General features: G+C 43.3%; 1 protein-coding gene across 18 annotated transcripts in view; it reads left to right on the top strand.

Annotated features, from left to right (window-relative positions):
* TNRC6B (trinucleotide repeat containing adaptor 6B) overlaps positions 1-24,666 on the top strand; it is a 257,779-nt gene that overhangs the window by 142,009 nt on the left and 91,104 nt on the right. The window contains exon 1 of one of the 18 annotated variants that reach the window (XM_058682111.1): positions 19,637-21,624. The exons of the other annotated variants lie outside the window; for them this stretch is intronic. The gene's annotated coding sequence lies outside the window, so the exon portion shown is untranslated. Of the gene's footprint in view, positions 1-19,636; positions 21,625-24,666 lie in introns of those variants that run through there. 18 annotated transcript variants of the gene reach the window in all.

Here is a 24,666-nt window from a genome sequence, read left to right as displayed (position 1 = left end):
TAATCTTTATTTTCTTTCATCCAGCGAAATTACTGATATTAAGGAGACCCTTGCAGTTATTATATTGAAAGTACTGATGCATTTTTATCTTACCAGTGAGCATTGTTCCACGTACCCATTTTGAAAACCGTATGCAGGCAAAGGGTACTTTGCCTAGCATACATTAATTTTGACGATGGTTTTAATTTCAGATGTATTCCACACATGTGATCTAATAGGCTGATCCGCTATTCCCAGCCACTCCAGAACCACACCTGGAAGGTGCTGGGCCTGTTTTTTTCAATTGGTTGGCTCGTTCTCATAGGGAAAATTGTCAGTGTTTGTTGTGTTCAATGATACACGCCAAGTGCTTGGAAGAAGTTTAGTAAGTATTTGTAGCATCGTAGAACACAAAAATAATTAAATAAGTAGAGGTCGTTCATAGATTATTTGTTAACATAAGGTGAGATCATGTTTGTATTCATCAAAATTGAAAAGAATCCTTTGGTATTGACTAGAGGTCAAAAGATGACTGGTACTCTGAATATGCTGATTCTGTGACTAATATATTAAGAAAGAATTTACACGCAAAGCAGTAATGTAATCACCGAAAGCACAAGATTAGTCAGATGTTGGTGTGCCCACAGAAGTAGTAATAACCATCAACCTAGAAGCTTTAGGGTCTGAGTGAGGTCCATTACTTGACAGTGAGTCATTAATTTGAAAATTGACATATAAACATTGAGAATATTTAAGTAATTGAGTAATTATCTGAAAATTACCATTGTAACAAACAGAAATAAGTAAATATCAGCTTTTGTGACATTCTTGGTTTACTATATGATTTAATTTTTTTTTAAATATAATTATTAAAAGTGTTGGGTATTTATCACCTAGAGAGTATTTTCTTCTAAATTAATCAGAAAAGTAGTTTTGAATCCCTGAATGCAGTGTCAGTGCTATTTTGATTTGGAGAACCCGTGTGAATTTGGGCAGCCTAAGGGGATTTTGATTATTAGAAAATAATTATTCTTCTTGGATTCTGAAGTTAAGGTGGATTTTACTGTTCTCATCTACCACAATACAAGGGGACAATACAATAGTATTTAAGAAGTTAGGCAGTGCGGGGTGCCTGGGTGGCTCAGTTGGTTAAGCGTCCAACTATTGATCTCTGCTCAGATCACGATCTCCTGGTTCGTGGGATCAAACCCCATATCAGGCTCTGTGCTGATAGCACGGAGCCTGCTTAACATTCTCTCTCTCTCCCTCTCTGCCCCTCTCCCACTCACGCGCTCTCTCTCAAAATAAATAAACTTAAAAAAAAAAAGTATGCAGTGGAGCCAAATACTGGTTTTTATTTCCAGAGCCACCTCGTTGGGTCCTCAGCTGTTTCCTCACCTGTAGAATGAAGTTAATAGAATTTACCTCAGAGGCGTGAGGATTACATATTTAGGGCAGTGTCCAACACATAATGAGCACTAAAATAGTAGATTAATATCATTATTAAAATGTCTGACTTCTGTATGAGATGGTCAGTCAAGAGGTTACTAGCCATGAATATATGACTAGGAACTGTTTCTAAAGATCACCATTTCATCTTTTTTATGTTTAAGAGTAATAGTTGTTAGGGGTGCCTGGGTGACTCAGTTGGTTAAGTGTCTGACTCTTGGTTTCGGCTCAGGTAATGGTCTTGCAGTTCGTGGATTGAGCCCCACATTGGGATCTGCTCTGACAGTGTGGAGTCTTCTTGGGATTCTCTCTGCCCCTCCCCCTGCTTGTTCTTTCTCTCTCTCTGCCTCCGTCTCTCTCTTTCTCTCAAATAAAAAGAGAAGCAAAAAAAGAATCATAGTTGTTTTTGTTTTTTTAAGTATCATTAGAGTAGCAACAGAAAATGAAAGAATTTGGGGACTAAACCTAACAAGGCCTCCATGGGAGAAAATATTAGGAGACATTTAAATAAGACCTAAATAAGCATCGAGCTCTGTCATGACTTGGTAAGAAGGCTCAGTAATTTAAAGACGTCATTTCTGGGGCACCTAGCTGGCTCAGTTGGAATATCGTGTGAGTCTTGATCTTGGGGCCGTGAGTTCAAGCCCCACCCACGTTGGGTGGAGAGATTACTTAAAAATAAAAAAAACTTTAAAAAAGGATGAAAATGTCATTTCTCCTCAAATTGGCATTTAAATTCAAAGCAATTCCAATAAGAATCCCAGCTTTTCTTTCCTTTTTTTTAAGTGCCAATAATTTCTTCTGAAACTTGATAAGCTGATTTACAATTTATACGGAAGAGGGAAGGACAGAAATAGCAAGAGGACTTACCCTACCCTGATTTAACACAGAGCTGTAGAAGTAAGGCAGTGTTGTAAAACTGCATGGATAGATCGGGAGTGGAAAGCCTAGATTCAGACCACATGTGTATGGAATCTGTGACAGTACCGGTCTTACCAATCAGTAGGGAAAGGTGACAGTTGACACTGCAGGTTAGCAGAGGAGAGGATGGACTCTTAAACAAAAGGTGCTGGGACACTCCATGTGATTGGATTAGTCTCTGGGGGTACCACAACAGAATTCCACAGGCTGGGTAACTTATAACATCAGAAATTTACACTCCTACATTCCTGGAGGCTGGGAGTCCAAAATCAAGGTGTTGGCAGAGTCAGGCTCTCTCTAGAAGGCAACAGGGAGAATCTTTCCTTGTCTCTTCCTAGCTTCCAGTGTTTGCTGGCAATACTTGGGGTTTCTTGGCGTGTAGCTGTAATGCTCCAATTTCTGCCTCCATTTTTACATGATCATTTTCCCTCTGTGTGTAAGGATCAAATCAGACACACTATATACAAAAATAAATACCAAATGGATTCATAGAAACATGGAAAGATTTAATACTTACAGAAACAAATATAGAATATTTATGATCTTGGGATGGGGATGTTTAAACATGATGCAAAAGCACAAATCATGAATGAAAATGTTGATGCATTCATATTTTTTATAATTAAGAACTTCATTAAATGACACTATAATGAAAGTGTCTACACTAAAGGGAAAATATTTTCAGTGCATAATATCAAGAAAGGATTTGTATCCAGAATTCATAAAGAACTCTTACAAATTGATAAGAAAAAGACCTAGTAGGAAAATAACATGAATTTCACAGTAGAAAAAAACCTAAATGGCCAATAAATGTTGGGGGGGGGGGTGCAACTTAATGAGTAATCAAGGAAATGCAAGTTAAACCACAATGAGATACCATTTTTTATTCCTCAAATGAGCAAAAATTAAAAGATTGGAAAATACCGTACCAAGAATTGGTGAGGATATGGGGCAACAGGAATTGTTATACTCTTCTGGTGAGAGCGTAAATTGTACTCATCACTTCGGAAAATAATGTAGCAATATGAGTGGAGGTGGAAAACATGGACAGTGTGACCCAGCAGTTCGAGTTGTCTTTAAGAACCTACGTCACTGAAGAACTCTTGTTACATATGTTTGTAAAGGAGGCGGTACCCGATGTTACAGCGACAATTGTGTGCCGTCATTCAAATTGGAAACCTAACTGTCCATCAAAAGAAAAATGCATAAATATGTTGTGGTACGTTAACAGTGGAACTCTGTACAGCATTTCCATGAATGAACTGTAACACAACATAAATTAATTTCAGGGACATAGTATTGAGTGAGAAAAGCAAGTCACAGAAGAATAAAATAGTATGAATCCATTTATAAAAATGCATAAAACAAAAAATAGATTGTTTAGGCTCTAAAGCATTTTGTGGTAAAGCTAGGGGTTGACAGGCCTTTAGCTGAGGGGTGGTTAACTCATGGGGTAGGAAGGGGTGGGGTCATAGAGGGATACAAGGAGCTCTGGGTACTGGGAAGGTTTCATTCTTTAACTGAGTGGTGGGTACATGGGTGTTCTTTTGTGTGCACTAAATATTTAACAATAAAAACTATTTAAAAATTATCCCCAGAAGTTTTATTGTTTTTAAGACTAGAAGAATAACAGAAATGTCAAGTCTTCATCCAAAAAGTAATTCAAGTACTAAATACTTATTTTTACATGTGTTTTGAATTCTTTGTAGATGAGAGATGCTTGAAACAGGGAGAAGGAAAAGGCAGGCCCAGGGATCTTTGTTTGTCCCATGACTTTGGCATTGGGAAAGCTTCTGCCGCTGCAGACGTGACATTGTGTCCGAAGAGCTGGCTAAAGGGGGGTTTGGTGGCATGTGAAAGCATATTCACATGTTTAGCACAGCAGCAACATTCCCAGCTCCTTTTCATTTTCTTTTTTCTTGGCATGTAAGTAATTGAGCCAGATGGAAAAATGTTTCTTTCCCACATTAGGTTCTCTTTAAACGTGTCAGCCATTTAATGTTTCTGTCCCTAATCTCCTATTGATAAGACTTCAAAATGTGAGTAGCTGACTAAGAGAGCCCCAGTTTATTGTAGTCTATATTGATCGCAGCCTTCCTTTAGAACATTCGCTTTCCCCCTAAGTTCTCAAGCACAGAGGCTTTAATGACAGCTTACGCTGGCCCCTCTCTATCCAAATCATATACTTAATAGAGAGTAATAACAAAATAAATAGACCCAGCTTTCCTTTCTTCCAGCCTGTTTGGACATGTAGCCCATCTGGCTGGCAATAGAAACAGCCCAAACCTTCATCTTACCAAAACAATCTGGAAAATTCAGCATTAAACAAAAGACAAAGAATAAATTAAGAACTTGGGCTTGGGCATCAGACAGACCTAGGTTTAAGACTCAGCTCTGCCACTTACTATGTGTAAAACTTAGTAATTTACTTAAAGTCTCTGAACCTCAGTTTTCTCACTTTAAAATGGGAATGATAATAGAACCCAAGGCATAAAGGATTGAAAGACTAATGCATGTAAAGTGCGTGTTTTGTCACTCTCGTTCTGGGCCTGGCCCTTATTTTCATATATAAAGCAGGGGCCTGGTACTCCTCCCTGCTTCCTGTCTGCCTCTCGGGTTTCACAGGGCATGTCCTCCTTCCCTGCCCTTTAACTAGTTCTGTGAGCATGGGCAAATCACAGAAATCTTTGAAATGGTTTCTTCGACTATAAAGCAGAGATGACAGTAGCCGTGTGACTGTTTTGCTGCACGGATCCGACAGTCAAGTGGGACATGACCGCGGGCATAAAGACGCCCTGTCCTCCGTGACATACTGTGGGGACGTAGATACTGATCATTGTTCTCCCGAACTAACACCCAGCACTGTTCCCCACCCCCCACCCCTGCAAGCCCATTAATGTTGTTTGCTGAACATACAGAGTTTTATCTTTATAAAATAGCTTTGAAGATGTGTGTCTTGGACAGTCTTTGCTTAAAAGTGGTAAGAGAGTTTGTGACTCCATCTTGCTTCCAGATTTACCGGGCACTACTAGCACTTTGGTCAAAATTATTTTCTCTAGCATTTGTCAGGCATTGCTTTCAGTGGTTAAAACAGGTAGATGAGTTGGACACTTCCTCAGTGTTCCTCTTTACTGCAGTTGAGGTGGTGTTAAAGTTGTAAATAAAGGCGAGGATTGGGAACTGTTGACATACTGTTGGTAACAAGCGTCCTTTTATATGCATCTGTCCTAGACGTTAACTCAATTATAAGGAAGATGTCATGGTTTTATACGCCATGATTTGCTAAGATTTATATCATCCTCGGACCTGTCCTTTGCCATCCTCTCCTCATGCTCCCTGGAGAAACTCAGTACTCCTGGGACCTGGTATTCTACCTTGGCACTTTAACACCGACTCCTGTTACGTCTCGACCTCTCCTCTGATATGTTTCCAAGCCCTTACTCAGCAGGTCTCTCTGGGCGCCTCAATGGGCACACGAGTTTTACCACATCCCAGACCGAGCTCATTCCCTGCGTTGTGCCTCCCCCAGCCCCAGACCTCTCTGTTCTTCCTCTTGGGTGCTCCCCTTTGATTGACAACCCAGTCTTTACCAGTGACCCTAGTCTAGGAACCTGGAAATCATCTCAGACCACAGTTTCTAAACCTTGGAACGGACACTTGACACTGGCTAATACTTTGTTTTGGGGGCCAGTCCCAGGCGTTGTAGGGTGTTGAGTAGCATCCTTGGCCTGTACCCACTAGGTGCCAGTTGTACCCTGTGCCTTCAGTTGTGACAAATAGGTTTTCCTCACATTCACAGATGTCCCCTGATGGGCAAAAACATCTCCTTTGATAATGACTGTCTCACCCATTTCTTTTTCTCTTGCCTTTCTCAGGTAGTCAGTCACCAAGCCCCCCCCCCCCTTTTTTTTTTGTAACATTTATCTTTGAGAATTAGAGAGAGACAGAGCACGAGCATGGGAGGAGGAGAGAGAGAGGGAGACGCAGAATCCAAAGCAGGTTCCAGGCTCTGAGCTGTCAGCACAGAGCCCGACGTGGGGCTCGAACCCACGAACCGTGAGATCATGACCTGAGCTGAAGTCGGACGCTTAACCGACTGAGCCACCCAGGCGCCCCATCACCAAGCACTTTGGATACTTCTCTACGAGTATCTTTCTGAGATTTCATCTTTCCTCTTTATTCTCACTGTGCAGGCCTTGGTTCAGGTGCATTTTTGGTGCCCAAACGATTTTGGTAGCACCACAAACACCACCCGTGTTGAGTACCTGACATTCATAAAGCAGCGTGCTTGGTGCTTTACGTGTGTCCTATGTAATCCTTACCACAAACTTACCGTGGGTCTGAGTTGCAGGCAGCCTACACCAAGCGCACACCTTTAAACCGATAGAGGGACGGACCGGCCTGTGTACTAGGAAGCCTGGGGCCCCACCCTTCTCTGTACGTCTAGGCTGAGCTGGCTCGTGCTTTGCTTCAGTCTGGCAGCCAGAGGCCCTGGCAGTTCCAAGCCTGCCTTGTCCTCGTAGCCCCCTGTCCCAGAGAGGACGGCAGGAGGGTGTTGTCAGAACTCTGGCAGCTGTTCTCAGAAGAGGCTGGTCCCTCACCCCCGGCAAAATGGGGTACCCTCTTTCACACAAAGGAAACAGGGAGGGGAACCCGTGTCCAACGTGGTGTGCTGGGTAGAGCTGGCTGGGCTGACTCCGGAGCCTAAAGTCTTTCCCTTACCTTGCACTGCCTCCTGATTCACCTGTCCTCTTGTCCTCTCCTCCTGCCAGATAGCCTTCCTCCACGCGCGTGGGAGGCTAGCTCTGAAATGGAAATGTGGTTGTTCAATTACTTTGCTTACTAGATTTCTTCAGCACTTCCTCACCAAGATAAAGTCCAAATTTAGCCTGAAAGACAAAGCCTTTTGTGCCCCTGCTTATCTTAGACCCTTCTCCTGTCATTTTCTAGTTGTTCTTAAGGCTCCACCCACCCTCTGCCTCAGATTGTTCTGCTCCTGCACTGTCCTCAATCTGGCAGAGTGGTCAAGATCACTGTGGAAGCAGACCTGAGTTTGAAACTCAGCTCTGCCACCTACTAGCTCTGTGACCTTGGACCCTGCCTGGAACGCCCTCCTCACCTTGTCTCCCTAACTGAAGTCTGTTCTTTAACACTCTGAACATGGTCCTCTCTGGAGAGGCCTTGCTGGCTTCCTGATGCCTTCACCATCTTAACCATTCCATTCTTAGCCTCTGCACCTACTGCTGTTGGCACTTTGGTTAGTGTCCTTACTGCCAGCATGTATTATTTACTTAAAAGCATACCTTTGGGTACAGATTAGCTTGGAGTTTTTATGGCCTTTGGGTATGGACACAGGCCAAGGTTGTGGTCTCTGTATACCGGGTTTCTACATGCTTGCAACATGCATCAGCTTCCCTTGTGGCTGTGGCCTTGCTCCTGCCCATGTGCCTTGCCTTTCACCAGCTGGGTATTTTTCATTTCATTTAGAAATAGTCTCTTTTTGCGTCGCCTGGGTGGCTCAGTCGGTTAAGTGGCCAACTTTAGTTCAGGTCATGATCTTGCGGTTTATGGGTTCGAGCCCTGTGTCAGGCTCTGTGCTGGCAGCTCAGAGCCTGGAGCCTGCTTCAGATTCTGTGTCTCCCTCTCTCTCTGTCCCTCCCCTGCGTCTCCCTCTCTCTCTGTCCCTCCCCTGCTTGCTCTCTGTCTGTCTATCTGTCTCTCTCAAAAATAATATATTAACATTAAAAAAATTTTTTTAAATAAAAAGTCTCTTTTTAAAAATATTTATTTACTTTTGAGAGAGACAGAACACAGGCAGGGGAGGGGCAGAGAGAGAAGGAGACACAGAATCTGAAGGAGGCTCCAGGCTCTGAGCTGTCAGTGTATAGACCGAGGCAGGGCTCAGACTCAAACTGTGAGTTATGACCTGAGCCAAAGCGCCCCTCATTTAAAAATAGTCTTAAGCAGTGCTGTCCAGTAGAACTTTCTCCAGTGATAGAAATATTCTGAGGGCGCCTGGGTGGCTCAGTTGGTTAAGCATCTGACTCTTAATTTCTGCTCGGGTCATGATCTCACGGTTGTGACCTTGAGCCCCACGTTGGGCTCCATGCTGAGCATGGAGCCTGTTTGGGATTCTCTCTCTCTCCCTCTCTCTCCGCCCCTCAAAAAAAGAAAAGAAAAGTAATATTCTACATCTGTGCTATCCAGTGTGGTGCCCAGTAGCCACATGTGGCTTTTGAACATTTGACATGTGACTGGTATGACTGAGAAACTAATTTTCACATTTTATTTAATTTTAGTTCATTTAAATCGCCCCATGTGGCTAGTGGCCACCATATTGGACAGCTTGGGTCTTAACTGTTAATAATCGCTTAACCCTTCCTATTAAATGACACTGTGTCTTCTCTAGTTTGTAACTTCTGTTATTTTCCTCTTCTCTTTCATGGGTAACTGTTATATACTGCAATGTGTCCAGTGTCTAGAGTAATAAACTTGTGTTAAAATCGAATAAAGTACTTAAGGCCTGAACTCTACATTTAAAAATAGTTAAAACGGTAAGTTTTATGTCACAGATAACTTATCACAATAAAAAGAGAGCACTCGCTTAGTGAGGGGACCCGAAGCCTACAGTGAAGGGCATCACGGAGGTTTTGCCAAGCAGGCAGCACCCTGAGTCTGAAAGGTATGAGCAGCGGTCCAGGGGAAGGAGGTGACGAGGAGCTGCCTGCCCTGGGTCTAGAGAGGCTGGCGAGCAAGTGAGTGCCAGGCCTTGAAGAGGTCTGAACGGCAGGCTCCGGAAATGAGGCTTGGTCCGGAAAGTCATGGAGGGATTTTAAGCAAGCACTGGCATGTTTGGATTTTATTTTTATAAAAATCGCTTTGGCTGCTCTGTGAAAAATGTATCAGAGGATAGCAAAACTGGATCATGGGAGACATAATCAGGCTATAATAATACCAATCACAGTGATAATTATAGAAGCTAACATTCAGTGCTGCAGAGATTCAGGCGGAGAAGACGAGAGTGTGGGAATACAATGGTCACACGACTAGTACTTGATAGGGTTATGGTGCCATCTCCTCCTTGAAAAATAAGATTTCCCGGGGTACCTGGGTGGCTCAGTTGGTTAAGCGACTGACTTTAGCTCAGGTCGTGATCTCCTGGTTCATGAATTCGAGCCCCATGTCGGGCTCTGTGCTGACAGCTCAGGGCCTGGAGCCTGCTTCAGATTCTGTGTCTCCATCTCTCTGCCCCTCCCCCGCCTCTCAAAAATAAAACATTTAAAAATTAAAAAAAAAAAAAAAAGATTTCCTTATCTGGAAAGGTCTTTACCATTTTGCAGTGCACTACTGTATAAGAATAGCTAACCCAAAGCCAACTGAGATGCCATATTCTTTTTTTTTTTTTTTTTTTTTTTTAATTTATTTTTGGGACAGAGAGAGACAGAGCATGAACGGGGGAGGGGCAGAGAGAGAGGGAGACACAGAATCGGAAACAGGCTCCAGGCTCTGAGCCATCAGCCCAGAGCCTGACGCGGGGCTCGAACTCACGGACCGCGAGATCGTGACCTGGCTGAAGTCGGACGCCCAACCGACTGCGCCACCCAGGCGCCCCAGAGATGCCATATTCTTTAATCACTCTTTAAATATGGAAGAAAACTCAATGTGACAAATAATGATAAAATAATAAATCAGGTCTTCGCCTTAAAAATAATGCAGATCAGGGGCACCTGGGTGGCTTAGTTGGTTGAGCGTCTGACTCTTGATTTTGGCTCAGGTAATGATCCCAGGGTCGTGGGATCGATCTCCACATCAGGCTCCATGCTAAACATGGAGCCTGTTTGGGATTCTCTCTCTTCTGCTGCCCCTTCTCCCCCATGCGCACGTGTGTGCACTCTCTCTCTCTCTCTCAAATTAAAAAAACAAAACAAACAAACAAAAAAAAAACGCAGATTAGTATTAGTAGGGAAGAGAGGTGGCTGTGGCTATGAAAGGGGGTAGCACAGGATTCTTGTGACAGAACTGTTCTGTATCTTGACTGTGGCGTGGTGGTCATACAAATCCACATGCAGCAAATGGCAGACAACTAAATACACACATAAATGGGTACATATGAAACTGGTAAAATCCGAGTAAGGTTGGTGGATTACATCAATGTGAATTTCCTGTTTGTGGCATTGTACTATAATCACGTAAGATTTGCCATTGGAGGAGACTAGGGATCTCTGTGTATTTATTTCTTACAACTGCATGTGAATCTATAGTTATCTCCAAGTAAAAAGTTAAAACAAACAAAAAACTTAAGTAAAGCAGGTCCCTCTTAGAGCTCCTAGTTTTCCGTATTTCCCTTTATCTGGTTTCTTCAGTCACAGTTTTCTACAGAAGTGACTTGTTTTGATTAAATTTGACATTTTGCTAAAGAATACTAAGCTGTTTTGTCAATTCTGAGATCCACATTTTCTTCTTCACCCTCTAATATCTTTGCAATAAGGATGCATCTTAACAGTTCGTGGAGACTTGGCAGTCTCACTGGTGGCAGCTTTTCTTAGTGGCACCTAAAGTATTGGTGTGTCTTAGCAAAATCACTGGCATCCTGGATTTAATACCTTTGGTTAGTGAGTCATCCGGCTATGTTGGAAGGAACAGTGGCTGGTAAAGTTATGTTAGGCACTTTTTATGTGGTCTGTCAGTTATTAAGTGTGTGTTTTCTCAGCTTCAAGCTCAGCCTTCTGTGCTCTTTGTGATGTTGAAGCTGGGATCCTACCACCCGCCTCTGGTTGCCCGCCTGGCTCTTTGTTAGGTATCGTGGGGGGTGGGGGGGACGGTGCAGAGAAGGAAGAAGGAGCCTGCGTCTTCCTGTCTGCTTCATCTTCCCCTGAGGGTCACTTGAGCAATACTGCTTTGCTCCAACAGCAGCAGCAGTTCCTTCCCGTACCAGCAGCTGAATCCATCTTCCAGTTTCCCCAGTGCTTTCAGGACCACCCTTATTGCACCCCCCGAGGTGCTGGCACCCCACCACAGCCCCCTCCCTACTCAGAGGTCCATGGCGGGACTTCTTCACTCGGTTCCCCAGCCTAGGACAGCATTGGTGTGCTCTCTCTCTGTCTCCCTCTTTTTGACTTGTCTAGTGAGTTAATAATTTTATACCTGGTTAGCCATTCTTTATATTAAAGCCTCTCTGTTAAAGTAATGAGTGTGGTCTGTGGCCTGCATGGACCTTGACGATACTAGTGAAGTTAACAGAACCAGCAGTATGTGCATGGACTGCATCCGGGCTTCTCGTACATGCTCTGTTCTCTGCATCCAGTGACCTTGTTAAAATAGAAATCTAACATTCCCACTTGAACCCCGCAGCGGATTCCCATGCTCTGCAGACAAAGAAGAAACCTGTTCACAGGGCCTGCAGGGCTGTGGCTGGGTAGGCTCATTGCTACTCCTCCTCTCACACTTCACTTCCCTCGTCTTTGTGATCTGGCCACCCTGGCCGCATTTCAGTTCCTCAGCAGCCAGGTTTCTCCTACTTCGTAGCCTTTGCTGATGTGGTTCCCCCTGCTTAGACCACTTCCTCTTCCCACCCCCTTGTCCTTAGGCCTCCTTCCTTTAGCCTCAGTTTATAGATAACTCCCTTGGGAACACCCCTCTCCCCCCTGACAGGTCTGCACCCCCAGCACATGCACACACAGTATCATGCCCCTCCCAGCACTTACCACAGTCTCAGTGGATGTTTCTGTGTGTTTCTCTCTAATGACTGTCTCTTTCCCCAATTACTCCATTAGCTTCATGAGGGCAGGACTAAGTCCAGGTTGGGTTTTTTCTTTCTTTTTTAACTGCTGCGTCCTAAGTGCCTGGCACATTGTATGTGCTCAATAAATAGTTGCTGAATGAACAAGGATATTGTAAAATAAGTATTTGTCCAGTGTAGGAAGGGACCACTTAATGGTGAATCAGTTTTTATTATAAGCTAAAAATTTTTGAGAAAGCGAGTTCGATTACTATGGGTCTTGCTGTGAGTTAGGTTTACTTTAGTAAAAATACTGACAAGGAGCCAAACCATGAGAAAAAAATTCACTTATTAAACTGGAAGCCATGGTATGTTAGATTGCTGCCTTCTGTGGTATTTGGATGAAAAACATACGAAAACCCTCTTGAAGCCTAATTCCTATTGTGGTTTCTGTATTAGCACCCCTTCCTTAAAAGACAAACATGAAGCTATCCCAGTTTCTTTCTTTGAGTTGCCATTAGTCCCAAATGGGAGATTTTGCTACCACATGAACATTCTAAAACTTTCTCTTCACTCACTACAGCGCCTTGTGTTTGACGGGCATAACTGTGCCTTTGCCTGCCTTTCTGCTAGGTCTGCTCAAGCTCTTGGTCGAATGGGGGAGTCCTGCCTTAGCAAGGTGTGCCCTACACATGTCCTTTCTGGGAGCCCATTAGCATACTCTGAAAATTCCTTCTGACTGTGAAAGCATTTCCTTTATTGCTTCTTGTCTTCCGTCACTGCATTATTGGCGTCTACCTTTTTGTAGTTAACAATAAAAAGTAGAGACTGTTTCTTGATACAGTTGTCCCACATGGTATTTTCCAAATTACTCTTTTGTTGAAATTGGATTTACTAATTCTTTAAACTTGCTCTAAAATGTTAGATGACGGGCTGACACCATCTAGCCCAATTTCTTCTCTCACAGGTGTGACCCAGAGCCAGGTGAGTGGCCTGCCCAGAGCTCTAGACCCACTGCCTCATGTGGTCAGTGCTAGTGAGGACTGTGAACCCACCGTGTGTAAGGCAGTGTCAGGAAAGAATACCGATCCTTTGGAACTCACATCCAAATCGTTGTTGCTTTAAGAAAGCAGACTGTAGTGGGGCGCCTGGGCGGCTCAGTCAGTTAAGCATCCGACTTCAGCTCAGGTTGTGATCTCACGATTTGTGAGTTCGAGCCCCACGCCAGGCTCTGCGTCGATGGTTCGGAGCCTGGAGCCTGCTTCAGATTCTGTCTCCCTCTCTCTGCCCCTCCCCCACTCACACTCTGTCTCTTTGTCTCTCTCTCAAAAATAAACACACATTAAAAGAAAGGAAGAAAGACTGCAGATATTGAGAAAAATGCCTTAGCACACTGTGAAAGTGCAGTGTGAAAGAGGAGTTCCCAAGCTGCCTGAGCCAAGAAAACATTACAGGAACAAGTACATAACCCTTCAAGATAACTGCTTTGAGGGGGACAAAACTTAACCCGTCTCAGTAAATCCTGGTATGATTGTTAAGATCTCAGGCTTATTTCTTTCTAATGTGGTTTGTAGTGTCATGGCCACTATTTTCAGGGTGCTTATAACATTCTTAGAGACAGTGACCTAATTTAATAGCAATAAGTCTAAAATTCTATTACATAGTGCCTTATTGATCATTGATAGTGAAGAGTAGAATTCTGAGCAGCAGGGGTCATGCTGCCAGGAAAGCTTTTGTAGGCGGGTGACTTAAGTCAGCTGCGGGGTGCAGGTGCATGGGCATCTCATTCCTTTAACAAGCATTTATTGGATGCCATTCCTGGACCACGCATGGGTGGCACAGGGGAGTGCCAGAGAAAAGGCAGGAGGTGACAGTGGGTTCTGGTAAAAGGAATTGAAGGTTTATAGAGGGATGTGGTAGAGGAGACCAGGGTGTAAGTTGAAGCCACGTGAACAACAGGCTTTGGGAGCCAGGCTCAGAAGTGGAGGCTTGATCCTGACGGGTGGGGCAAGTTCGTTGTCGAAACTGGAATACTTTTGAGGAGCAGCAGGCTTGAAGCAGACCTCCAACGCCTCTGGGAAGCAGGCTCACCTGGCTTTTGAGTTTTCAGGCTGGTCTGGCCAGATGACATTACATGCACCCACAGAAGAGTTAAATTGCTCTTAGGGGTTATCTGATTAAAAGCCAAATGAACTTTATTGTTCCAATTACCCCACTGTGTAGAAAGTGTTTACCACTTCCTCTCCCTGGGAAACTAGGCTGAACCCCTTGAGGGCAGGGCCTGTGTCTGTCTGGTTCACCTCTGTATCCCCAGGGCCAGGATAACGGTTGGCACTTAGTAGGACAGTCAGTATTTGCTTAGCAACATGACTAAGTGCCCTGGGCCTTCAGGAGGCCTTCCATTGGGTGTCACGGGAAGGGGCAGGAGGAGGTGAGACTTGAGCTGGGAAACTGCAGCTGGAGGGAAAGATACATGAAGGAGTGAGAAAGACATTTCTGGAGGTGATGCCTGGAGGATAACTTCAGCGGAGGACCAGGCCTGGGAACGTGGATGGGAGGCTAGAGGTTCTTTGATGGCAGTGGGAGGAAAGGAAGAGACCTGGATGTGGTGGCAGGTGCCATCCACTTTTGTGTTGTTTGGGCGCTCTCCACGGACTCCCTCCCCTTCCCCCCTGCCCCGAGTAGTACCTCCTCTCCTAACTGCCATTCACCCTGCAGACCTGGGCTGAGTACATTGGTGTTGGGAGTGGCCACACAGGCCTTCTCACTGTGCCTTACACACTCACCAAGTTGGTTTCCTGTGCCTTTCAGACTGGTTCTTCCCCCTCCGTAAATGGCTCCCCTGACACCCTACACCCCCCATGGCCTTCCCCCCCCCCCCCCCCCACCATTCAGAGTTCAAATATCACCTCCTCAGAAGCCTTCTTCCTTCACCTTTTCCAAAAGAACCCATTCTCTGCCCTGTCCCATTACCCTGTCTACTTCTCTTCACGGGATCAATCACTACTAAAATCATATTACTTGTTAGTCTGCTGGTTTACTGCTTGTTTTCCCTTATTGGAGTAGAAGTACCATTTCTGTCTTTTTTTCCTGTATGCTGAGTTACACTCACCAAGTTGTTCCCACCCTTTACCTTTCAGACTAGTTCTTTCCCCTGGTGGGTCAGTGCAGGGGAAAAAATACAGTTTATTACAGAGGGAGACCCTTTGTTTAAAAAAATATCTGTAACTTAACTAACTGTAAACTTAGGGACTTTATTAGCAACAAATCGTGATACAGCTTATAATCAATGCCATGGAGAAGCTGCCGCAGTAGGAGTACAGCACGTCCTAGCTTGAGTGCTCTGGCCTCCTTGCCCTGTGCCTCTAAACTGGCTACTTGTGGGTGATGGAATGTGTAGTAGGGAATCCTTATTGAAGGATGCTCAAATTCTTTTTTTTTTTTTTTAATTTTTTTAAGTTTATTCATTTTTGAGAGAGACAGAGTGTGTGAGCAGGGGAGGGACAGAGAGAGAGAGAGAGAGGGAGACACAGAATGTAAAGCAGGCTCCAGGCTCTGAGCTGTCAGCCTAGAGCCGACGCAGGGCGGGAACTCACAAACTGCGAGATCATGACCTGAGCCGAAGTCGGATGCTCAACCGACAGAGCTACCCAAGCGCCCAAGGATGTCCAAATTCTTGATAGCTGTGGACAGGCCACAGGGGTCTTGGAGCCCAAGCCAACATCCTGAGTAGGACCAGGAGCTAGGATTTAGAGTATGACAGTGGGTATGTGTTAGAAGTGGTTTGAGGGAGGGGTGGAGGTTTGAGCCCCCTCCCCTTCCCACCCCCACCTACTGGGGAGCCTTTGTCACTCTGTTAGCTTTAGAGTGACTTAGAAGAGGGAGGGAGAGACTCTGAATCTACGCTGCTTGAGGCAGAGAGTGATTTTTGTGGGTGTGTGTGCACACAACTTATTGTTCAAGTGTTTGCTTAAATCATTTTATCTTCTTGGAATTTTTTTTTTTTTTTTTTTACCTTTTGGTTAGTACCTTGAAGGCTTAGTTGTGGTGCTCAGTGTTTCATGTCCTTTCTCCTTTCATCTTTTTTTTTTTTTTTAAGCAAAAGATGCATATGTAACAGTGCAAAGCTTAATTGTGGAAACCCCAAGTTGGTCAAAAGAATTGGCAGGCATTGTGAACACACTCTCTTTCTTCACTTTCCCTTCCCTTTTAAAGGCTTTGTTTTAGGAAAAGGGAAATTGGTGTGTTTGAAGAGCAGTTGTTAGCTTTCAAGACTGGACTCGTTGGTCTAATTTGGTAAAGGCCTGCAGCGTGTCAAATAAAATGAATGAAAAAGGTGAAGCTAAGGCAGGCACTGTAAATTTTAACTCAAAAGCCCCACCTAATACGCTTTTAGCAAAAAGGCCTGGCTGGTTCTGGGAAGCTTTAGGTTTCCTGATGATGGCAGCATCCCTCTAAGGTATCCCATTTCCTGCCCTTCCCACCTCACACACCCCCTGGTTCTGTTGATACCTGTAGCATTCTGTCTTGTGTGCTAGAAGATTCTAGGTCTTCCACCATTCCCTGTGGCACAGCACAGCATGTAGTTTCCTTTTGTCAGGATGTTGTTTCCTTCTCTTAAGTGTGTGGACTATTTGATAGGAGTTCTTACCCGTATTCCTAAGTCAGGTCTCTAGTATCCTGCCCATGTTTCCAGAGACATGTTCCTGTACCAGCTGAGCGCTTAGCAAGGATATAAATGCAAACTCATTTTAGTTGCTAGTTTTCTCTTGAAGGTAGTACAATTAAGTGAAGATTTGACTAACTTCTTACCCTGTTTATTGACTCCTCCTGTCTGCTTTCCTGTTGCCCCTCGCTCTAGGGTTCCCACTGGACATTCTGCCCAAAACTGTCCATACTTTAGGTGTCCTGTGTGTTAGAATTAGATGGTTGCTTGGTGAGTGTGGAGTCCATACAAGGGGTGTTTTAATGGAAGGATTTCAATGGCTAGTGTCCTGAAGTTAAGGTGTCCTGGCCTGTCCATCTCTCTTTCCATTTTAAAGTGTAGCCAGGAGGCAGGATGACTCATAGCTAGTAATTCGGGCACTTTCAGCCCCCAGGAGAAGTAGAGAAAATAAATTTTTGCCCTTTGGAGTCTCCCCTGACCACCTCTCTTGTGTGTCGTCACACCATCTCATAGCCCCTCACAGAGGTACAATTAGGGAGCCCCTGAAACCTCCTAGTTGTCATTTGCAGCTTGTGTCTGAGAAGAGTTTTGTTCTACTGTCATGGCTGATCTGGACAGCCTGCGTCTCTGTGTGGGGTGGGCCGTACAGTTTCCTCTGTGCCACACCAAACGCACAGGCGTCAGGAGTAAGGAAGAGGTTTAGAGAGAATGGGGAGCCGACCCAGGGGAAATTTCTTGGCTCTTTGAAGGCCTTGATTGGAGTCAAAGAAAGGGAGGGGATTTGTGCTCCAGCTGTGGGAGCATGTGGGCCAGAGCACAGAGAGGAATGAGGCCTGTCTAGGGATTTGAGGGTTCTCACAGAGGGATCTCCTTTGGTGACCCTGAACAGTGATCTTCTGAACTCAGGGTAGCATCACTGCCTTGACCACTCATTTGACTTCCAGATCCATTTCATATTGCTTATTCAAATCAAATAGATTATTGGAATTTAAAAAAATATCTTTAAGTAATTTCTACACCCAACATTGGGCTCGAACTCACAACCCTGAGATCAAGAGTCGCATGCTCCACCAACCAAGCCAGCCATGTACCACAATTATTAGGTTTTTTTAAATTTAAACTCTTTATTTTGAAATAATTGTAGAATCACATGCTAAATAACATGCTCACATGTTATTGTAAAAATAACATGCTAAAAAAAGGAAGCAGGCGGGGCGCCTGGGTGGCTCAGTCAGTCCAACTTCAGCTCAGGTCATGATCTCCTGGTTCGTGGGTTCAAGCCCTGCATCAGGCTCCATGCTGACAGCTCGTAGCCTGGAGCCTGCTTCGTGGATTCTGTGTCTTCCTCTCTCTCTCTGCCCCTCCTCCATTCATACTCTGTCCCTCTCTCTAAATAAAAAACGTTAAAAAAATTTGTTTTAATTGTAAGAGAAAAAAAAAAGGAAGCAGGCAAACCAAGAAATAGACTCTTAACTATAGAGAACACACGGATGGTCACCAGATGAGAGCTAGATGGGGGGATGGGAGAAATAGGTGATGGGGATTAAGGAGTGCACTCATGACAACCATTGGCTGATGTATGAACTGTTGAATCACTATATCATACACCTGAAACTAACACTACACTGTGTGTTAACTAACTGGAATTTAAATAAAAACTAAAGAAAAAAACGGTTGTAAGAAATAATCTTGTGTATCTTGTCCTGTTTCCCCTGTTGCTAACATCTTGCTGTGTGACCTTGTTTAAAAATTGAATTATCTGGTCAAAAAGAGTATACGGTCATCTTAAAACCACCCAGCTTTCCCTTCTCAGACACATCAGTATTACTCATTTTTTATGTTTCCTTCCAGGGAGTCTCTATTCATACACATATGGTAGCATCAAGTGCACTTCTTTGTATCTTGCTTTTTAAATTTAACAACATACCTTGAAGGTCTATTTTCATTAGTACATAAGAAACTTCCTTTTATATATGCAATTATATCTAAGCTTGTGTGGATAACCTGTAATTTATTTAACCAATCTCCTAATTGATGGACTGTTTCCAATCTTTTGCCATTACAAACATGTTGCAACAAATATCCTTTACATATATAATTTCCCTCATGTGTAATTACTTTCCTGTGATATGTTCCTAGAAGTGAGGTTGCTGGGTCAAAACCTATGTACACTTTAATTTTGATAGGTCAAATGGTTCTCTCTGAGATTGTACCAGCTTATACTCCAACCAACCCTGTATGTGAATGCCTTTTTCCCTGACACCTTTGAGAGTACAGTGTTTTTACTAAATTTTGTCAGTGACACCTTGGTAAGTGAAAAGTAGTCTCTCAGTATTAGTTTTAATATACTGTTCCCTTGTAAGGAATGTAGTAGATCATCTTTTCATAAGTTTTAGAACTTTTTATCTCCTCTGTGAACTGTTCATTTCCTTCATCCACTTTTCTATTGGATTGTTGGTCTTTTCCTTATTGATTTGTAGAAGCTCTTTCTGGAATCTAGCCTTATGTGCTATAGGTTGCTGATATCTTTTTCTCAACAAATACTAGTTTGTTCTTGGTGGATTTATCATATTAATCGTTTTAAAGTTTTTATGTATCTGTATTTTATACAAATATAGCAATTGTTTATGGATTCTGAGTATGTATCTTAGTTAGAAAGTCTTTGGGGGCACCTGGCTGATTCAGTTGGTAGAGCGTGCAACTCTTGATCTTGGGACTCTGAGTTCGGGCCCCACATTAGGTGGGGCCTACATTACTTACAATCTTAAGAAACAAAAAAAAAAAAGAAAGGCTTTGTTCATTCTAATTCCGAAAAGAAAAATTCACCACAATCTCTTAACGTGCTTTAGCTGTTCCCTTCCTTCCTTCCTTCCTTCCTTCCTTCCTTCCTTCCTTCCTTCCTTCCTTCCTTCCTTTACATTTAAATCTTTTCTCTGTCTGGACTTTAGTTTCATTTAAGGTTTGAGGTATGGGTCTAATTTTATAGAGAGAGTCGGGGTGGCTCCTGAGGACCTTCTCAGAAATGATGACCTCTTTGAATTACCCATAGCGCTTCTCTGGTGCTTTATGCATCATAGTTGCTTGATGTGGAGGAGAAAGAGGACACCAGTGCAGAAGCAGCAGCAGCAACAGCAGCCCATGGGCTGGGTATTGTTATGCGTTTTCCACCCACATTCTCTAATCAGCGCAGCTTTTCTTCAAGATAGGCAGCGTACCCCCATTTTATAGATACGAAAACTGACTTAGAGGCCAGATAATTTGCCCAGGTTCCTGCCATTAGTGTCTGAGACCCAAGATACATACAGTTGATTTGAAGATTGCCAGGCTCCAAAGTCTGTGCTCTTTACCAGACAGCCTTGGCAGAAGGCTCTGCTTGTTGTAATTTACCATGCTTGATATGGAATTGTAGGAGGTGGAATCAAAAGAACTTTGAAGAAGTTGTTGGAAACTGAAGGTCCTAAAACACAAAGGAACACAACTCTACCGCATGCGTCCGTTCACACCCACTCGACTCCACTTACATATAGAAAGTGTAATTCTTCACTATAAGGAGAAGAAAGGTCTTGATACCTTCAGAGAAACTTAAGTATTCTCTCAGAGAAATAGGATATTTACACATAGCTATTACTGAGATTATCTATTAAAGATCACAATGGTAGATCATTCTCTAAAAATTTCCCTCAGGTTACGTAAATTAGGTACAAACCTAATTTAGTACACCATCTTAAGTGGAGTTAGGCATTCTGTCTTTGATCCTGAAAAATTAGACACAGGTCAGTGTTGGCTTGGTCGTTACCAAAATATAAATCCTATTTTAAATTTTGAGTCATTTTTGCACTGGGGTTTAATTTTAGTTGAAAAATTAGGTCACGTAAGTTCCTGAGTTAGCTTCACACTGTAGTTGGTTACTTATTAACCTTTAACATGCTTATCTTTCAGAAATACACATTTCCTCAAGGTAATTCAGGGATTATCTTTCAGCTCGCTAAATTTAAGTGACAACTGCTAGCACACAAGAACACGACTTTCCATTTTGACTATTCTGAAAATAGAGCACAAATTAAGAGCATTGAGAAGTAGGGTACGACTGTCACCTGTGGAATCCTGAATTCAGAGTTGATTTCCTTCTCTGCTAATTTTCTCAATACCAAGATAAGTGTCACAAATAGCACCCTTTCTCAGAGGATTTCCAGAATTAGAGTAACAGGCACCAGCTTAATAGAATAGTAGTGATGCAGTATGATCAGGAAGCGTATACACTGCCTAGTTCCCTTGCTCTTTGCAGTAGCTACTGTGTGATCTCTGAGGAAAGTTCATGTCTTTTCTAAAATGCTTGTTGTTTTGTTTTTTTTTTCTTAAGGCAGAGATCTACAAATGAGTGCAAAAATCACTTTCCTGAGTGGGGGGGTGGGCTGCATTATGACCACACCCCTAACGCCCCCCCTACCTTGTCAGCATGGGATATACATCAGCCTTAGGCATGGTTAGAGGAGAGGCAAATGTTTCATTGTTTGAATTCTCTTTTGATTCCTTAAAGTTGAGTAATAATGCTCTTGAAAATTTTCATTTAGCCGTATTTCTTATGTGTGCGACGTAGCCATGAGAGAGAAAGTGGTTTGGTCAGTGAGAAAGGAGGGTCCAGAGCCTAAGGATAATGGCTCCCAGTTGAGGGCACACATGATCCAATTCCCTTCCCCTGTTTCAGTGGCAGCAAACCTCCCAGAACCTTCCAGAACCTGCTATACCATCTCCTTTGGGAGTGCACACATGGGATCTGAACCTCAGACCAAGGCTTCCAAGTCAGCATCTTCAAAGATGAGGCCCTGGTGTGGATGGACATGTTTAGAGCATGTGAAGCATTTTGATGTCCTAGCCACTGAGTTAGTCCTTGGTGAGTTTAGATACCACGTACTCTTAACAGTCATATATGTCACACTTCAATTGCTTTAAAACTGCCTTTAAAAAATTTTTTTTTAATGATTATGTATTTTTGAAGGAAAGAGAGAGCGTGAGCAGGGGAGGGGCAGAGAGAGAGGGAGACACAGAATCCGAAACGGGCTCCAGGCTCTGAGCCGTCGACACAGAGCCCGACGTGGGGCTCAAACTCACAAACCGTGAGATCATGACCTGAGCTGAAGTTGGTCGCTTAACTGACTGAGCCACCCAGGCGCCCCTAAAACTGCCTTTTAATGGAGTGTCAGCTTACTGTAATTTTGGTTGAATTGTTAACAATCTTACTGATTTCAAAGGTCAGTTACATATTTATTCTTTTAATAATATAATTGTGTTGGACCATGCATGGAAGCAGGCAGAAAAAGGGAAAAACAACATAAAAATAAAAGCACCTAAATGTTTATGAACATAGCCCCACTTATCTGCTGTTAATAAGTTGTCAGGTCTTCTAGGGGCGCCTGGGTGGCGCAGTCGGTTAAGCGTCCGACTTCAGCCAGGTCACGATCTCGCGGTCCGTGAGTTCGAGCCCCGCGTCGGGCTCTGGGCTGATGGCTCAGAGCCTGGAGCCTGTTTCCGATTCTGTGTCTCCCTCTCTCTCTGCCCCTCCCCCGTTCATGCTCTGTCTCTCTCTGTCCCAAAAATAAATAAAAAACGTTGAAAAAAAAAAATTTTGAATAAGTTGTCAGGTCTTCTAAACACGTGTGCCTCACAAGTGTGGATTCTGATTGATCCACTTTTCTGCCGAGGAACTCTAAATTATCACTGTTCTGTAGTGAGTAGTTCTTTCCAAAGCCCTTCCTTAGACTCTTCATTTCTCTTTGCTTTCTTTGTTGTTGAATGCCGAGGGCAGAGTGCTTGTCTGGCTTTTGTGGGTTTGTCTGGCCCTTAAGGTTTCAACATGGTTTTTAGTGGCTCCAAGATATAAATATTAGAGTATGTGGTATAGCTCTCGTCATGGTGTTGCCCCTTTGCCTGTTTGGATATTTGTAAAACTACCACTCACTTCAGATGGTCTTTAGGAGCCTGGCCTAAAGTGCTTTCAGGAGTAAAACGTGAGATGTTGTTAATAAAGATTTATTCACCAAATTAGCACAGTGAAACCTAGCAGTTCCTTTGAGCGAAGAAGCTAAGCTTAAGGCAAGCAAAACCACAGGAATGGCTGAAAATTGAGCAGATTTGACTCAGAGTTCCCACCTGAACACACCATCATGTGTTACCAATTGAATGAAACTTCAAGCGAAAAATCCAGTGAAGATGCTGGTAGGTTATAGTGATCCAGAATGTTAAGTGAAACGTAAAGGTAAAGGTTTAAAAATTCAGACGTTCGCTCCTCATCAGGGAAATACAAATCAAAACCACACTCAGATATCACCTCACGCCAGTCAGAGTGGCCAAAATGATCGAATCAGGAGACTATAGATGCTGGAGAGGATGTGGAGAAACGGGAAGCCTCTTGCACTGTCGGTGGGAACGCAAATTGGTGCAGCCGCTCTGGAAAGCAGTGTGGAGGTTCCTCAAAAAATTAAAAATAGACCTACCCTATGACCCGGCAGTAGCACTGCTAGGAATTGACCCAAGGGATACAGGAGGACTGATGCATAGGGGCACTTGTACCCCAATGTTTATAGCAGCATTCTCAACAATAGCCAAATTATGGAAAGAGCCTAAATGTCCATCCACTGATGAATGGATAAAGAAATTGTGGTTTATGTGCACAATGGAGTACTACGTGGCAATGAGAAAGAATGAAATCTGGCCTTTTGTAGCAACGTGGATGGAACTGGAGAGTGATGCTAAGTGAAATAAGTTATACAGAGAAAGACAGATACCATATGGTTTCACTCTTATGTGGATCCTGAGAAACTTAACAGAAACCCATGGGGGAGGGGAAGAAAAAAAAAAAAAAAAGAGGTTAGAGTGGGAGAGAGCCAAAGCATAAGAGACTGTTAAAAACTGAGAACAAACTGAGGGTTGAGGGGGGTGGGAGGGAGGGCAGGGTGGGTGATGGGTATTGAGGAGGGCACCTTTTGGGATGAGCACTGGGTGTTGTATGAAAACCAATTTGACAATAAACTTCATATATTGGAGAAAAAATAAAAATTCAGACATTGACTTCCTAAGATTTCTTTTACAGGTGATTTCATTGCATTTAAAAATGAAACTTTATACCCATTCTAGGAATGTTATCCACGCAGAAGCTCCAATTTAAAGGTTTCGTCTTTTAGGAACAGTGTGCACACACTGGGTGAAATTTCAACTGATAAAGGGATCTCACTTATCCTGGCGTATCAGTCAGGGTTCTGTCAGGAAAACAGGCCATTCAAGGTATTCCTTGCAGGAAAGATTTTTTTCCCCTTTCTTTTCTTTTTTTATTTTTATTGTAGCCCCTTATTGAGGTATAACTGACATGTAATAAACTGCTCATATTTGAAGTGTTCAATATTTGTTCAGTTTTGAGTTACATACAAACGATGATGAATGTATCCTTTGTTCCTCAAAGTCTACTTGTGCCCATTTGTCAATACTCCTTCCTGTCCTTTTCTTCCCCTCCCCAACTCCTCAGTAACCCCTGATCTGCTTTGTGTCACAGTAGTTTGTGGGGGTTTTTACAATTTTATACCAATGGAACATACAGTACTTCTTGTCTAGCTTATTTCACTCATCGTAATTTTGAGGTTTCTCCATATTGTATCAATAGTTCATTCTTATTGCTGAGTCGTACTTCATGGTAGGCGCTACCACTGTTTGTTTATCCATTCATCTACGGATGCCTGTTTGAGTAGTTTATAGTTTTCAGCTATTAGAAAATACTCGTTTACAAAGTCTTTGTATTGGATGTATGCTTTATTTTCTCTAGGGTAAATACCTAGGTGTGGAATGGCTGGATCGGTATGGTAGGTGTCTGTTTAACTTTGTAGAAAACTGCCAAACTATTTTCCAAAGTGATTGTACTATTTTACATTCCCACCACAAGAGTTCC

Source organism: Neofelis nebulosa, chromosome 8 (assembly GCF_028018385.1).
Source record: "Neofelis nebulosa isolate mNeoNeb1 chromosome 8, mNeoNeb1.pri, whole genome shotgun sequence".
Lineage (NCBI taxonomy): Eukaryota > Metazoa > Chordata > Mammalia > Carnivora > Felidae > Neofelis > Neofelis nebulosa.
Note: the sequence above shows the minus strand (reverse complement) of the source record. Positions and strands in the feature narration are given on the sequence as shown.